Genomic DNA, 18665 nt, shown 5'->3' on the forward strand with positions numbered 1-18665 from the left:
TTTACATCCTGAAATTTTGCTAAAGTTGTTAATTTTTTAAACTAACTTTTTAGTTCATTCTCCAGGGTTCTCTAAATATACTATCATATCATCTGTAAAGAGTGATAGTTTTGTTTCCTCATTGCCTATTTTTATTCTTTCAATTTCTTTTTCTTTTCTTATTGTTACAGCTAACATTTCTAGTACAATATCAAACAACAGCGGTGATAATAAACACCCTTGCTTCACACCTGATCTGATTGGGAAGGCATCTAGTCCTTCTCCATTACAGACAATTCTTACTCTTGGCTTTAGATATATATTACTTATCATTTTAAGAAGGGCTCTATTTATTCTTGTGCTTTTTAGTGTTTTTAAGTAGGAATGGGTATTGTATTTTACCTAAAGTATTTTCTTCATCTATTGATATAATCATATGATTTTTGTTGTTTTTGTTATTCATATGGTCTATTATGTTTATAAGTTTCCCAATATTGAACCAGCCCTTTATTCCTGGTATAAATCCCACCTGGTCATAGTATATGATATTTGTGATGTATTGCTGTAATCTGCTTGCTAGTATATTATTTAAAATGTTTTCATCAATATTCATTACAGAAAGCGGTCTATAGTTTGGTTGGGTTTTTTTGCCTCATTCTTTTTTTTAAAATTTATTTTTAAACACTCATTTCCACAAGATTTTGAGTTACAAATTTTCTCCCCATCTCTACCCTTCCCCTAACCCCAAGATGGCATGTATTCTGATTGCCCCTTTCCCCAGTCTGCCCTCCCTTCTATCACCCCACTCTCCCCCTATCCCCTTTCCCCTTGCTTTCTTGTAGGGAAAGATAGATTTCTATACCCCGTTGCCTGTATATCTTATTTCCCAGTTGCATGTAAAAACAATTTTTTAAACATTTGTTTTTAGAACTTTGAGGTTGGTATTTTTTAAAATCTGTTTTTGCTTTCCCTTGTTTAGGTATCAAAACCATTTTTGTGTTATAGAAGGAATTTGGTAGGATTCCGTCTTTACCTTTTTTTCAAATAGGTTATATAATATTGAAACTAACTGTTTTTTCAATGTTTAGTAGAATTCACTTGTAAATATATTTGGCCTGGGGATTTTTTTCTTAGGGAGTTAACATAGGGGGTTTTGTGCAATCTATTTCCTCTTCTGTTAATGTAGGCAACTTATATTTTTGCAAATATTCATCCAGTTCACTTAGACTGTCAGTTTTACCAGCATAAAATTGGGCAAAATAGCTCCTAATCATTGCTTCAATTTCACCTTCTTTGCTGATGCATTCACCCACTTCATTTTTGACACTTTCTTTAACAACCATAAAATATTGGACATAATTTAAAAGTAACAAAATTGGATCTATTTTTAAATATTCTAGAATTCTTAAATATTCTTAATTCATATTGTTTCAGGCTGGGCTCAACTTAGACCAGTTCCTTGGTATTTTGTGTTCCGGACTGGAATGTCATAAGGTACTTGTCAGTTGATCAATTTTTAACAAAAGAAGATTTACTTAGCCATAGCAAGTGAAGGATACTCTGAAAAGACATGCATTGAAAACACTTTTATGTTGATTCAACTGAGTGAACTTCTTTGTATCTGAGTTACCCATGGTAATCTGAAAGTCAAGCATCAGAGCATACCTGGAGCTCCTTATGGCTATTTTCTTTTCAGGTAACCAGTAACTGATGTCAGTCTACAGGATATATTGTTCCCTTTCAAGGAGAAATTAACTAAATTATATTGTAGCAAGACATTAGGATATTATTTCCTCTAGTCAACCAATATACATTTGTTAAGTGCCTACTATGTGACAGGTACTACCCTAAGCACTGGGAATACAAAGAAAGGCAAAAGACAGTACATGCCCTCAAAGAATTCACATGCTAAAGGAGGAGACAATGTGGAAACTAATATGTAAAAATAAGCTATATATAGGATAAATAGAAAACAATTAACACAGGGAAGGCACTAGAATTAAGAAGGATTGAGAGAGGATTTCTGTAGAAATATGGATTTTAGCTAGGACTTGAAGGAAGCCTGGGAAGTCAGGAAGCAAAAATGAGGAGGGACAGAATTCTAGGTGTGAAGGACAGCCAGAGAAAATGCTCAGAGCCAAAATGGAGGGTCTTGTTTGGGTACCTCGGCAAGATCAGTTTCACTGGATTGAAGAGTATATAGTGTGGGGTATAAGGAATAAAAAGACTAGAAAGGTAGTGGGGGGATAAGGTTATGTAGGGATCTGAATTCCAACAGATGATTTTGTGTTTGATCCTGGAGGTGGTATGGAGCCACTGGCGTTTATTAGATGACATGGTCAGACTGATGCTTTAGGAAAGCCACTTTAGCAGTTAAATGGAAGGATGGGTAAGGATTGGGGAGAGATGTGAAGCTGGCAAGGCCATTAGCATGCTATTGTAATAGTCCTGATGTGAGAAGGGGAAGAGGGCCTGTACCAGTGTGGTAGCAGCATAAGAGGAGAGAAGGGGGCATATTCAAGTAATATCACAAAGGTGAAATTGACAAAACATTGGCAACAGATTGGATGTGGAGGGTGAGAGATAATGAGGAGGTTTTGAACCTCATTGGGAGGCTGGGAGACCAGGACAGTGGTGCCCTCAACAGTAAGAGGAAAGATAGGATGTGGGGGGGGGGGGCGGGGTTAAGAGAAATATAATGAGTTCAGTTTTGGAGGTGTTGAATTTAAGGTATCTGTGTAACATTCAGATTGAGATGTCTGAAAGACAGTTGAAGATGTGATATCAGAAGTCAGCAGAAAGGTTAGGAATATTAAGCAGATGTAACAATAATGCTGTTAGCAGCTGTTGTGGGGGTGAAAGACACAACAAGACCAGCACATAGAAGGGCTGCTAGCACAGGTTATTTAATCTGCTTTTCTAAGGAAAGCAACTTTAAGGGGTTAACAATCTCACTTTAATTAAACATACATATATCATTCACTTATTTCAGGGGAAAAAGCCAGCACCCTGAACTTCAGAGCAAATACAAACAGAAATTACAAACAGAAAATATCAACAGATCAAATAACACAAACCAGTAGACAGGCTTCTAGCTCTCTGTCCAAAATCTCAGTACATAATTACCCGGGAAGCACCAACATCTGGGTTTTCAAACTGGGGGTGCTCCAGTGGTTGCCCCAATCTTGTCTGGTCAAATCACACAACACTCTTCCAGTGAGTGAGAGCCCCCAAACAAAATGCTAACCTCTGAGTTTATATATCCTGTTCAGGGTCAAAGGGCATCACAACTATGGGACTCAAAGCCATGTGACATTTCTTCGGGCATCACAGCCATGGGACTCAAACATATGTGAACTAAGCTTTCCCTTGACATAAGCAGAAAAACTCCTGATTTAATCAAAGTAACAAAGGCCAGACTGATTACCTAAGTGCTCCAAAAGAGAAAACAATAAAAAAAGTCCTGCCTTGATTACCATTACATAACATTTGAGAATCACCAGCATAGAGATAATTAAATCCAAGAGAGCTGAGGAGATCACCAAGTGAAAGCAGAGAAAGAACACTAATGATTAGTGGTCATGACCTAAATAAAAATCCAGCAAAGGAGACTGCAGTAGTCAGATATGTAAGAGAAGAACCGAGAGAGTGATGTCCTGAGAACCTAGAGAGTTCAGTTATGGATATGTTGAGTTTTAAATGTGCGTAGAACATCCAGTTTGAGATGGCCAATAGGCAAATGAACATGGAACAAGACAGCAGAGAGGTTAGGGCTGGATAAGTACATTTGAGAATCAGCAGCAGAGAGACAATAATTGATTCTATGGGAGCTGATGGATTACCAAGTGAAATAATATAGACAGAGAAGAGAAAAAAACCTAGGATAGACTCCTCTGGGACAGCCACAGTTAACCAACATGACTGGATGAAAACCCAGCAAAAGAGATTGAGAAGGAGCAGTCAGATAGGTAGAATGAGAATCAGGAGTAAATAGTGTCATGAAAACCTAGAGAGAAGAGAGTATCAATGAGAAGAGGGCAATCAATGATGCCAAAGACTGAAAAGAAGTCACGAAGGTTGAAGAGTAAGAAAAGGCCACTGAATTTGGCAATTAGGAGATCACTGGTAACTTTGGAGAGAGCAGTTTCAACTGAATGATGATCTCAGAAGGTAGATTGTAGGGAGTTAAGAGAGTGAGAGAAGTAGTCTTACCTAGCAACATTATTATATCCTTTAAAGAAATTTTAAAATTTTGTTAATGTCTTTTGTTTTTTATCATATCAATTTCCAAATCTTTCCTCTCCTCTCCTCTCCCTTTCTAAACTTTTCTACTTTTTCTTTTAAATGACATTTTGTAACAAAGAATTAAATTGAGAGGGAAAAGCAGTTTGGCCAAACTACCCAATCTGTCAACCAAGTCTGACAGTATGTGCATTTCTCCATAGTAATAGTCACTTGTGTCCAATAGAAAGAAAGGATTTGTATTTTGTCATCATCTCTTCAGAGCCAGGCTTGCTTATTAAACAATGCTCTGTTTGAGTTTTGTTTTTCTCTCCATTTACATCATTTTAGTCATTACATGTGTCGTTTTTCCTAGTTCTGCTCACTTCATTTTACATCACTTTGCTGAGCTCTTACCATGTTTCTCTATATTCTTCATATTCATCTTTTATATAGCACATAATATTCCATTACAGTAATATGCTGCAATTTATTTATCCATTCTCAGTCAACAGACATCTGCTTTGTTTCCAGTTTTTGCCATAACAAAAAGTGAGGCAATAAATATTTTGCTGTACATCAGATCTTTCCTTCTATCTTTAACCTCCTTGGGGTATATGCCTAACAGTAGAATCTCTACATCAAGGAGAATTACTATTTTAATTGCTTAGTATAATTTCAAATTGCTTTTCAGAATAGTTCTACCAATTTATAGCTGCATCAACACAGTATTAGTGTTCCTGCTTTTTGCCAACCCATTCAACATTGACTGTTCTTATCTTTTGTCACCTTGCACTCAGCGTTGCTTGAATTTGCACTTCTCTTATTTTTAGTGATTTGGGACAATCTTTATTATGATTGTCAATAGTTTGTAATTCTTCCTTTGAAAACTTTTTCATATTCTTTGACCAGTTGCCTATTAGGAAATTACTCATGCTCTTATGTATTTGTGTTAGTTCCCATATATGTGTATATGTAGGTATATATGTATATGTATGTACATGTGTATATATATATATATGTGTGTGTGTGTGTGTGTGTGTATGCATATACAAAAAGACCCTTATCAGAAATATGTAATACAAATATTTTGTCCCAAGTAAGCAAATTCCGTTCTTATCCTGAGGTTTTTTTCTAGAAGACTAATATCCAAATGTCTAGAGTCTCCAACACATATTAAATTCAGCAAAAAAAAATTTAAATGTCTAAATGCTGATTTATACTTACAAGAAAGAGGTACTTGGATTTTTTAGTGTTTTAATGTAGATTATGTCATTTTCTTTCAAAATCCACACTATGGAAAAGACATTGTAGAGAGCACATTTCCTTGATAAAATCACATATTACTTAGCCCATTGTTCCTCATTATAAGTAAAAACTATACCATGACATTTATAAATTTACTTGAATATTTTTTAAAGGAATAGAAAGACCCTGAATCCAAACAAATAATATGATTTGAAGTTAAATTTTTTTATCCAGTTCTTTGGGAAGACATTCTTGAGCCCTGCTTCCTTAAAATTAGTATTTGAGTTTTTTTTTTTTTGTTTCTACAAGACCACCTGCAATAAAAACTGTTTATTTTCTCAGTTTAGAATGGTCATCCCAGATGGCTGGAAAGCTCTTTGTTTCTTTCGTTTCTTAGCAGCATGGGTCTCTGAAGAATAGTATGGGCCAAGATCATAATGTCATTCCCATACTGACCATAATTATCAAAGGACTGGACTATATCTCTTCATATTTAAGCATGTAATTAAAAAACAGTAGTGAAGGTATCTCCAGTGATCAGTAATATACCTCAAAACCATCTGCAAGACATTTAAGTGGCCTTACTTAGTACTTCTCCCTCAAAAAGAGAATCTCAAAAAATAGGGAACATTACCTAGTACTAAGATGTTTTGAATTTAACTCAACTTGATTAATTATAATAGCTAAATTAAAAATTAAAATTCTGGGCTACTTTAAAATTATAATAGTTTATTGATAAAGACCAACCAGTATTTATTTGCTGCCTTCTGTATGTGTCATGCACTGTACTTGGAACTATAAGAGGCTTTAGTATCCTGCACATTTTTTTTACTGGACTTGATTTCCTTGGTACAGGGATCTCTTCCTAGGCAACTCTCTTGCCCAATGCATATCAGCACCTTCTCTGCAATGTATAGAGAGGTATGCAAATTACTTGGGATGAGCAATAATTTTGATATGGTTTTACTTTGTGTCAATGATCAAGTGTGTGTGCTTCTACTGATAACAAGCTGATTCAGAACATCTGACCTTGTCCAAATGAAGCCATATGGAACTGGTTTTTCAACCTTTAGTCAGTTCTTTGTCAATTGAGTACTGGATTTAGTGCCATCCATATGTTTCATTGCTCTCTTTTGTTATGTTTTTAATTCAATGGCTTATAAAACGGGTGTTATGCCAAGGAAACATGCAAAAAATAGCACATGGAGCATGCTTCAGTGATTGTTAGAAATATTGAAGCAACTATTGGTGTGAAGAAGTCAAACATTTCAAGGGACATTCAAGCCCACAATGAAATACAACCAGTCACACCCAATGGTAAAGGATGAAAATGAAAAACCACATGAACTGACAAACTCTTGTTGGAAAATAATCGATCTTCCAAAAAACAGACAAATATACCTTCAAAGGGATCTGGCATATGGAGGGGGTAGTTACTGATTCCTCTGCAATTTAGCATAGACTTCTTGAAGTTGGAACGAAACTAGGAAGACAAGTAAAAAAAAAATCTCCTAACTGGGGTAAAGACTGGAGTGCTGAAGACTGGAAAATTGTAATTTTTACTACTGAAACTTAACTTTTTCATTAAAGCTGTACTAAAACCAATGTTGAAAGTCCAGATGATCCTGTAAGATCTAGGCATTTACACCACACTGTTAATTTCTTTTTTACTTTATATGGGCCTGGAAGTCCTGTTCCCACTAAGGAAATAATGAATTCTGATTAAAATACTGATATACTGAGAAGCAGAATTATTCCAGAATTACAGAAATTAACAAATGGGAATGAAGAGGTAATACTGCAACACCACCTTGAACCATGCAACACATCACAAAAAGTCAATAAATGTATAAAAAAAGATGAAGATTAATGTGCTTCACTGTCCCATAAACTCATCTCCTTTTTTTTAAAACATATGGGCAGTAAGGAAGACTAGACTTGGAAAAAAAAAGTCTATTTGTCAAAAGCATGCTTAATATCTAATTGATAAAAAGTGTGGTTTCCTGAAGAATTAAAGAATATGTCAAAATATTGATGAACTTAAAGCCAATTTTTAAAAACAAATGTAGCGAAAGAAAGAAGTGTGGCATATTAGAAGTTTTTTAAACATGTTAAAAGTTGTAGGGTTTATTGTATAGGTCTATGCACTTAAGTATTTTACTTTGTCCAGTTAATTTGATCAACACTATAATATTACAGAGCTACCTGGAACACTGGGAAATTGAATGACTTGCCTAGGGTCACACAGCTAGAAATGGGACATGGAAAGAGTTCTTCTTGACTCTGAACTCCATGTCTGTCAGGATCCCCCTGCCAACACCATCCCTCCCTTTTCATTCTTCTCTTTCTACTATTAGGAGACACCCTGTTTTCCAGCATTAAGGCTCAGCAAGCAAGCTGTGCCCTGAGCCTGACATAACAACTGTCCTTTGAACTCACCTTCCAGATGAACTCTGCTGCTGAGAAATCCCAGAATTGTTTCCGCACCAGCTCCAAGTGGTAAAGGAGCTCGGACAAACACCTGCAAGGACCGTGCTCCAGTCATGAAGCCCCGGATGAATCAAACTCATCTTATCATTGTTACCCCTCATTGTCATAGCTACAAGGTCACTGTGTAGCCCTTACTATGTGTATCAAGGTTTGGCCTCACTAAAGCATGTCTCTTCCTAGAGGCCAAGGCCCCAGGGTGCGGGTCTAGTTTCCCTCCTCCATTGGAATAAAGAAATTTTTTTCACTTATAACCGCTGTTAACTCTGGTTTCATTTTGGTTTTGTTGTATTTATTCGGAGTATTTATTTATTATTTATAGTATGTATTTATTCTCAACTATGGTTGAGATGACCTGTGTGAGCTCTTTTTTTTGGTTTTGTTTTTTTTTTCCAGAGTTAATAGCAGTTGCATAGTCACTGTGGCTCTTCGATTCAATTTGATTTTTCAGAGTTAACTGTGGCTCTGATGACCTGTGGGAGCACATTCGTGTTTTACCTTTCAGAGTTAGCAGCAGTGGCATAACTTTTGTGACTCTTTGGTCATTTGTTTTCAAGATTGACAGTCCAACATACTATCCTGCCTCTGAACATTAAGAATGATCAAGAAGAAGATGGCGGCTGGTAAGCACGGACTAGAGTGAGCTCCGTACCCGAGTCCCTCCAAAAACCTATGAAAATGGCTCTGAACCAATTCTAGAACGGCAGAACCCACAGAACAGCAGAGGGAAGCAGGGCTCCAGCCCAGGACAGCCTGGATGGTCTCTGGGTGAGCTCTATTCCACACGGAGCTGGGAGCTGGGAACGGAGTGGAGCAGAGCCCAGCCTGAGCGGCGTGGACGATCCAGACCAGAAGCTGGGCGGAGGGGGCCCTAGCGCCCTGAATATGTGAGCTGCGGCAGTTACCAGACCCCTCGACCCACAAACACCAAAGACTGCGGAGAAGGTTAGTGGGAAAAGCTGCGGGAGTGGAAGGAGTTCGCGGTTCGGCTTCCAGCCCCGGGGGCAGCGGAGGTGGGGCAGCTACAGCTGTTGTTACTTCCGGCTCCAGGCCCACCTGGTGGGAGGAATTAAGTGGCGGATCAGAGCAGGAGTGCAACAACCTGCTGAAGATCTAAGCCCAGTCTGGACTGGGGGTCCTTGGGGAAGGAGGAGTGCGGCTCTGACAGAGCTGGCACCTCCCCCACAAACGTAGAACATAGAACTCGTTAGTCTACAAGCAGTCATACCCCACTGAAAAACTCAAGGGTCAAGTTAGTTGGTTGGGAATATGGCCAGGCAGCGAAAACGCACCCAGATTCAGTCTCAGACTTTGGATTCTTTCTTTGGTGACAAAGAAGACCAAAACATACAGCCTAAAGAAGACAACAAAGTCATAGAGCCTACAACAAAGCCTCCAAGAAAAACATGAACTGGCCCCAGGCCATAGAAGAACTCAAAAAGGATTTGGAAAAGCAAGTTAGAGAAGTAGAGGAAAAATTGGGAAGAGAAATGAGAAGGATGCGAGAAAACCATGAAAAACAAGTCAATGACTTGCTAAAGGAGACCCAAAAAAATACTGAAAAATACACTGAAGAAAACAACACCTTAAAAAACAGACTAACTCAAATGGCAAAAGAGCTCCAAAAAGCCAATGAGGAGAAGAATGCCTTGAAAGGCAGAATTAGCCAAATGGAAAAGGAGGTCCAAAAGACCACTGAAGAAAATACTACTTTAAAAATTAGATTAGAGCAAGTGGAAGCTAGTGACTTTATGAGAAATCGAGATATTATAAAACAGAACCAGAGGAATGAAAAAATGGAAGACAATGTGAAATATCTCCTTGGAGAAACCACTGACCTGGAAAATAGATCCAGGAGAGATCATTTAAAAATTATTGGACTACCTGAAAGCCATGATCAAAAAAAGAGCCTAGATACCATCTTTCAAGAAATTATCAAGGAGAACTGCCCTGATATTCTAGAGCCACAGGGCAAAATAGAAATTGAAAGAATCCATCGATCGCCTCCTCAAATAGATCCCAAAAAGAAATCTCCTAGGAATATTGTTGCCAGATTCCAGAGCTCCCAGATCAAGGAGAAAATCCTGCAAGCAGCCAGAAAGAAACAATTTGAGTATTGTGGAAACCCAATCAGAATAACCCAAGATCTGGCAGCTTCTACATTAAGAGATCGAAGGGCTTGGAATGCGATATTCCGGAGGTCAATGGAGCTAGGATTAAAACCTAGAATCACCTACCCAGCAAAACTGAGTATCATGTTCCAAGGCAAAATATGGATTTTCAATAAAATAGAGGACTTTCAAGCTTTCTCAGTGAAAAGACCAGAACTGAATAGAAAATTTGACTTTCAAACACAAGAATCAAGAGAATCATGAAAAGGTAATCAAGAAACGGAAATTGCAAGGGACTTACTAAAGTTGAACTGTTTTGTTTACATTCCTACATGGAAAGAATGATCAAGAAAATAGTACTGAGTAATGTAAACTCCCAAGGAGATTTGATTTCTGACTTCTAATCCTACTGCATTTAATGCTCTTTCTTCCACTCTGGAACAAACCTATTCAAAACCAAAGGGTTTTTAGTAAAGCATGTTCTGCTACTTACTGTACCTGTGTCCTCTGCTACTTTCTTTCTTTCTTTTTGTACTTACCTTTATTTGTAGGGTTTTTTTTGTTGTTGTTGTCAAAATGTTTTTATTATTTAATATTTTTAGTTTTCAACATCGATTTCCACAAGATTTTGAGTTACAGATTTTCTCCCCATTTCTACCCTCCTCCCCACTCCAAGACGTCATCAATTCTGATTGCCACTTTCCCCAACCTGCCCTCCCTTCTGTCACCCAACTCCCCCCATCCCCTTTCCCCTTACTTGCTTGTGGGGCAAGATAGATTTCTATACCCCATTGCCTGTATATCTTATTTCCTAGTTGCACATAAAAAACAACCTTTTTTGAGCATTTGTTTTTATAACTTGAAGTTCCAAATTCTCTCCCCTCTTCCCTTCCCACCCACCCTCCCTAAGAATCAAGCAATTCAACATAGGCCACACATGTATAATTATGCAAAACAATTCCATAATAGTCATGTTGTGAAAGACTAACTGTATTTCCCTCCATCCTATCCTGTCCCCCTTTATTCAATTTTCTCCCTTGACCCTGTCCCTGTTCAAAAATGTTTGCTTTTGATTATCTCCTTCCCCTATCTGCCCTCCCTTCTATCATCCCCCTATCTAATCCCCTCCCCCTTCCATTCCTGTGGTGTAAGATACCCAATTGAGTGCGTATGTTATTCCTCCTTAAATCAAATCCGATGAGAGCAAGATTCACTCATTCCCTTTCACCTACCCTCTCTTCACTTCTAATGGAACTGCTTTATCTTGCCACTTTTATGTGAGATAATTTACCCCATTCTATCTCTCCCTTTCTCCTTCTCCCAATATATTCCTCTTTCACCCTTTGATTTTATTTTATTTTTTTAGATATCATCCCTTCATATTCAACTCACCCTGTGCCCTCTGTTTATATGCATATGTATATTCCCTTCAACTACCCTAATACTGAGAAAGGTCTCATGAGTTACAAATATCATCTTCCCATGTATGAATGTAAACAAAATGGTTCAATTTTAGTAAGTCCCTTATGAGTTTCCTTTCCTGTTTACCTTTTCATGCTTCTCTTGAGTCTTGTATTTGAAAGTCAAATTTTCTATTCAGCTCTGGTCTTTTCATCGAGAAGACTTGAAAGTCCTCTATTTTATTGAAAATCCGTGTTTTGCCTTGCAATATTATACTCAGTTTTGCTGGGTAGGTGATTTTTCGTTTTAATCCTAACTTTTTTGACCTCCAGAATATCATATTCTAAGCCCTTTGATCCTTTAATGTAGAAGCTGCTAGATCTTGTGTTATCCTGATTATTTTGGCACCATACTCAAGTTGTTTCTTTCTGGCTGCTTGCTTTCTGGAATTTGGCGACAATATTCCAAGGAGTTTTCTTTTTGGGATCTTTTTCAAGAGGCAATTGGTGAACTCTTTCAATTTCTATTTTACCCTCTGGTTCTAAAATATCGGGGCAGTTTTCCTTCATAATTTCTTGAAAGATGATGTGTAGGCTCTTTTTTTGATCATGGCTTTCAGGTAGGTAGTCCAATAATTTTTAAATGATCTCTCCTGGATCTGTTTTCCAGGTCAGTGGTTTTTCCAATGAGATATTTCACATTGTCTTCCATTTTTTCATTCTTTTGGTTCTGTTTTATAATTTCTTGATTTCTCATAAAGTCACTAGCTTCTACTTGCTCCAAGCCAGACTCTCGGTCTGGTCTGTCCTGGTGTGGCCCAAGCTGGGCTGCGCTCTTCTCCCAGCACAGTGTGATAGACCCTTCCCAGCAACCATCCAGGCTGTCTTGGGCTGGAGACTTGTTTCCCTCTGTTATTTCATGGGTTCTGTAGCTCTAGAATTTGTCCAGAGCAATTTTTGGAGGTTTGGGGGAAGAGTTTAAGCAAGTCCCTGTTTTCTAGTTGCCATCTTGCCCTCTGCTACTTTCTTAACCAAACTCTGTACTTGCCTTGACCCAGTGTGATGCCAATCAGTGATTACAGATATTTCCAAACCATTCAATAGGCCTCAGGTGGGGCTAGTTAAGGGAAGCTTGATTAGAGGTTTGTTTGTAGGCAGACCTACACCCTTTAGTTACTAAGTACTAAGCCTCAGGCCTACACCCTTTGCTGATTGGGTGTGAAGCCCTTGGGCCCTGCAAAGAGTATATATACCCAGAAGGTAGCCATTGTAAAGTCAGAATTCAGCCCAAAGAGGAGTAAGAACTCTGAGACAGAGCTGCAGAGAGAGTGCAGAACAAATAGGGGAAACCAGGGAGCTGTGGAGACCAGAGAACTGAGGGGGGAGAGAATGCAGGCAAGCAGACAGCTGGGATTTGTGAGTGTTATGGGAAGGTCCCAGCAGGGGGAAAGGTTATGGGATGATTTGGTGCTTTGCTGTAATACTGTTACAATTTCCTTATTCTTACATTGAGGTGGACTTACTGGTTTTGGAATACAATTACTGCTATGTTGGGTTGGAATTATTGGTCTTGGAGTTTGACACTCTGGCGTCTAAATAAATGTTATACTTCCTCTGCCTTCTACCTAGAGAATCTCTTATACTTAGCAATTCTGAACTATACAAGCATGTTCATGGTCATCTTCAAGGTCATGAATCTTGCCTTACTGATACACCCAGTGATATCACTACTTAATGTAACAGTGGCCATCTCTGTGCAACATTCCAGAGGTGTGCTGGAGTCAGGTCTAGCCAAGCTTGGGAAAGCCCCTTATTAAGTTTTCAATGTGAGCATTTACACTTCAGAAATCAACAAACCTACAAAACAGGGCTTGATATGTTGTTCTGTTGATTGTCTAGCCTTAAGAAAGTGTTAACAACACAGAATAAACTTAAGCATGTGCCAAATTTTTTTTCTTTTTTTTTGAGAGCAGGGTTGTTAAACATTTACCAACACACCCCTGAATTACTTTATAAACATTGCTTGAACTCAGCAGAAGTGTGGTAGAAGGCTCAAGGAATGAAGTTGTCACCAGACTAGTCTGGTGACTATCAGCTTATCATATCATCATCATCATCATCATCATCATCATCTTCATCATCACCACTGGCATGTATATAGAGTTTTAAGTTTAAGTTTGCCATGTACTTTATATCTATTATCTCATTTGAGCCTCACAACACCTTGGATAGAACTGTTCCCTGGTCATTTACAGTGGAGCCCTTGAAAAAAGACATGCCCAACCAGAGGTTTCTGTGTGAGAAAGGTATCCTAACACTTGGGTGTGGAAATTACATAGGTATACATCCCAAAGAGGTCGAAGAAATAAAGAATTATGTCATATACATACATATATATGTGGACAAATACATATACTTACAGCTGCACTTTTTGTAGTAACACATGTGCAGAAAAAAAAGTTACCTGTCCCATACCTGAATGTTATAAAGAGAGCCCTTTGTAAATTGTAGGGCGTTTTAGAAATATAAATTATCATTATCACCTAAAGATTTCTTTATAATATCGAGGTAGTTTGCCCACCCATAGACCTATTTTCAGTTGAGCAGGGACCACTGTAGAAACACTTTCCTTTGTGTCCAGTAAGGAAATCAGATTTCTTACAAAGGAGACAAAGAGATGAGGAAACACAACTGCTCTTCTGAAATAGTCTGAGAAAAATGCAAAATAAAGGCATTTTTTTAGTGTGGGGGGGCAGCAAAGATTCTATAAGAAAGACTTTCTATAAAGGCCAGGACAAAGGACCTTCTCAGGTAAAGAAGAACATGATTACTTTTTTTTCTTTATTTGCTTATTTGCACAAATGTCAGACATGAGGAAGATTTGGAGATTAAGCAAATCTCAGAAAGGTGAGCAACACCTTTGTGTTGGAGAAAAGGAACAAGTAAAATCTTCCTTCAAGGATTAAACATTCAATGTGCTAAGTTTTCAATAAATGCTTTCCCTCGATACTGACATTTCTCTGTGTTTATTCATATCCCTCAGTCATATAAAATAAAACAAAACCAGAAACAAAAGTGTGATGAATAAATGGGTCATTGTGACATTTGAAAATGACCATGCCCCAGGAGTAGTTGTGTGTGTATTTTGTAATCTCACATGGAAGTTGGGGCACTGTATTTGTGCTAGCAGCATACACCAGCTCATCCATAAATTCATATATTAAATACAGGATTTTACTTTCTAGTAAGGAGTATAATATAAAATCGCCATATATGTATATGTATGTATACATATACATATATGTATACATGCATGTATATATATAATCTGAACATACATATAAATACTTATAATTACAGTGGAGTACATTATAAAGAAGTATAGATCACCAGGTGGCACTATACTCAAAGTGTCGTCCAATCTCTTATGCATATAAAGATTTTCTCTAATGTACTTCAGTGGGCATCCTACCCCACTTAGTTGTTCGACTTCAAAGAATTGAGCAAGAAGAAAATCCCTTCTGACTGAAATAGAAGTTTTCAACTTTCTGCTGCTATGTAGTTTGACGTATTAAAGACAAAAGAAGACATTTTCAATATTTCTATATATTTACTCCATGTGATCGTAGCTCAGAGCTCTTCCCCTTACCTATTATGAAAAGGTGATCACATCTTGGTCTGGAAAAGTGAAAACAAGGGAGAACTAGAGAGAGGGCCAGGAGGTGGATTAGTGTCCCAATTGAGTCCCAGAAAGGAATTTCACAGGATCATGCAGTTAGTGGTAAGAGCTTGATTCTAACTGATTCTCCTAATTCCTGGTCCAATACTCCTGTCAGCTAAGTGTATACATATGCACCCTCCGGGCTTAACTTTTTTTTTTACTATGATGACTCAATGAGCAAATCAGTTCAGTGAAGGAAGCAATGTTCCTGATTATTAGTATAATAGGAGTGATAGGAGAACCCCTCATCAATGAAGAAGTATATATATATACTCTGAGGTTAGCATTTTGTTTGGGGATCACTCATTAGAAGAGTATTTGGTGTGGATACTCTGGGTAGCCATTAAGGAGCTCCCCTGCTTTCAAAAACCTAGATGTTGGTGCTTCTCTCTCTAGTAACTATGTATTTATAGCTTTGTTCAGACAGCTAGAAGCCTGTCTGTTGATTTGGGTTATTTGGTCAGTTTATATTTTCTCTGTTTGTATTTGCTCTGAAGTTCAGGGTGCTGGCTTTCCCCCCTGAACTAAGTGAATTATATGTGTGTGTGTGTGTGTGTGTGTGTTTGACTAAAGTGAGATTGTTAGACACTTAAAGTTGCTTTCCTTAGAAAAGCAGATCAAAGAACCTGTGCTAGTAGCTCTCCTGTGTGCTGGTGTTATTGGCCTTATACAACCACAGTAGTGGCAAGTAGCATTGTTGTTACATATGTACAAAAATATTTATAGAAGCTCTTTTTGTGGTGGCAAAGAATTGGAAATCAGGGGGATGCCCATCAATTGGGGAATGGCTAACCAAGTTGTGGTATATGAATGTAATGGAATACTATTGTGCTATAAGAAATGAGGAGCAGATGGACTTCATAATAACCTGGAAAGGCTTATGTGATCTGATGCTGAGTGAGTGGAGCAGAACCAGGAGAACTTTGTACATGATTACAGACACATGGAATCTGTGGTGACTAACTTTGATAGACTTGGCTCTTCTCAGCAATACAAGGTTCAAAGACAGCTCCAAAAGACTCATGATGGAAAAAGTTATCCACATTCAGAGAAAGAATCACAGAGACTGAATGCAGATTGAGGCAAACTATTTGCTCTCTCTTTTTTTTCCTTCTTTTTTGGCTTTGTTTATTCTTTCTCATGATTCATTCCATTGGTGATAATCCTTCTTTACAACTTGATTATTGCATAAATAAGTTTAATGTGAAGGTATATGTGGAACCTATATCAAATTACATGCCATCTTGAGGGGGAAGGGATGAGGAGAGGAAGGGGAAGAAAATTTGGAACTCAAAAAATTGTGGAACTGAGTGTTGTAAACTAAAAATAAAAAAAATAAAAACAAAAACAAAAACAAATAAACAAAAAGAAATAACTATGAAAGGGTACCTCTCCCTGCTTCTTTGCAGAAGCTGTGGACCATGGATGTAGTCTACTGATTATATTGCCAGACTTTTCTCCCATATTTATTTTTAATGAAAAATAATGTATTATTTACACATAAACCAATCATACATAAAATAAAATGAATACAATCTAGCTAGATATGTATAGCTTCTAAAAATAACTATTTTAATAAAAATCAATGTGTTAAGCTGTGTGTTTAATGATTACTCATAATGGTTTTTCAACGCTATGCATTTTTTCTTTTATAATCTGCTCTTCTCACTACTCTTCCTACTAAGCAGATTTTTTTTTAAAAAGAATGGGGAAAAAAGGTTAAGAAACACAGATTTAAGGATTTTGGTTTTCTCTTTCTCTCACTCTCCAATACATAGTCAATGTAAACAGCAAAAATTATTGACCATCAATATTCATAGGAACAGTTTAAATAGCATGGGTTCTAAAAGTAAGCACATTTAGACCAAGGTAGACCAAGCAGCAGGCTCTTGTAATATTCTAGGTATTTGGTTGGTGGTGAGTGCCAGAGGAAAGAATGAGACATACAGGAGAGATGGTACAAAGGTAAAATTAACAGAATTTGACAAAAAAAATTGGGTATGAAGGTGAGAGAGTGAGGGGTCAAAAATTACTTATGAGCTTGGGTGACTGGGAAAATTGTGGTATCCTTTTAGGTTTGGAAGAAAAGAAAGATAGGTAGAATGATAAGGAGTTCAATTTTGGATATGTTGAGTTTGAGATATCTATGGGACATTTATTTTGAGATATCTAATAGACAGTTGGAGATGTGAAGTTGGAGGTCAAGACAGATTACAGATGGAAAAGGAAATCTGGGAATCATCAACATAGCAATAACAATTAAATCTATGGGAACAGATGAGATGCCTAAGAACAATAGTATTGAGAGGAAGAGAAGATGGTCGAGGACAGAGTCTTATGTGACACCCCCTATTAATGGATATGACCTGAACAAAGAGCCAGCAAAGGATACTGAGGAGAGGTTAGATAGGTAGGAGAAGACCAGGGGTGAGCAGTTTTATGGAAACCTAGAAAGAAGAGAGTCTCAAGAAGGGGGTGACTGGTAGTATCAAAACAGCACAGAAGTCAAGACAGATGAGAATTCAGAAAAGGCCATTAGATTTGTCATTGTCTTGATCCAATTAGTTCTTTCATGGCTTCTGTTTCTCTGCCATCATTCCTGATCTCTGAAGATTCAACAGTCACATCCGGCAGGTGCTCACCACTCTCCCCAACCACATCACCATTCCCTGTCATTCTCTATCATAAATTCTGAATCTCAGCCATTGTCTCCACTGCTTCTTCCTTTCGTCAATACAGAGACAAGTCCCATCATGGCTGCCTCCCATCTCCTCAGTTAAAGAGAAGGTATATAACTTACCAACTTTCTAAGGTAATATCTCTACACGGAGAGGAACAAGTCCTAAGTAGTATGCACTGTATATAATTCACATTGTTTTCACTTTTAGATTATTTTTTAAAAATTCATTGATTCCTGTGGCTCATTAAAGAGTGTACAAAGTAATCTTTGAATAAAAATTTCAGAGTAGTCTTATATCAGAAACTCAAGCATAAGCTATTTTATAGCAGTATTTGAAACAATTGCACAAATTATTTACAGAAATTCTTTTAAGATTTTTCTTAGCATGGTGTAGTTGAAAGAACACTGGATTGAGAATCAAGAAGCTATTGTCCTAGTCTTTTCTTTGCCAAAATCTATAGACCTCAGTATCTTCATCTTTCAAATAAGCAGATCTCAAAATCATAAGATTTTGAACTATAAGGAGCCTTAGGAATTAACACCTTTATTTGGGTGTTGACAGATGAGGAAACTGAGGCCTCAAAAAGTTAAGTAGCTTACTGTTATACAGATAGTAATTAGCAGAGTCAAAATTCAAATCTGCATGTTCTGGCTTAAAATATAGTTCTCTTTTTATTAAGCCATGGCTCCAGATCCCTTTTTCATTCTACCATTTTATGATTTCATATCATAACTGAAAAAAATCAGCACTATAGTGAGTCTTTCAAACAGAGTTCTTTAATTTTTATAAAGAGATCAAAAGTTCCTACAAAAACAAC

Source organism: Trichosurus vulpecula, chromosome 1 (assembly GCF_011100635.1).
Source record: "Trichosurus vulpecula isolate mTriVul1 chromosome 1, mTriVul1.pri, whole genome shotgun sequence".
NCBI lineage: Eukaryota > Metazoa > Chordata > Mammalia > Diprotodontia > Phalangeridae > Trichosurus > Trichosurus vulpecula.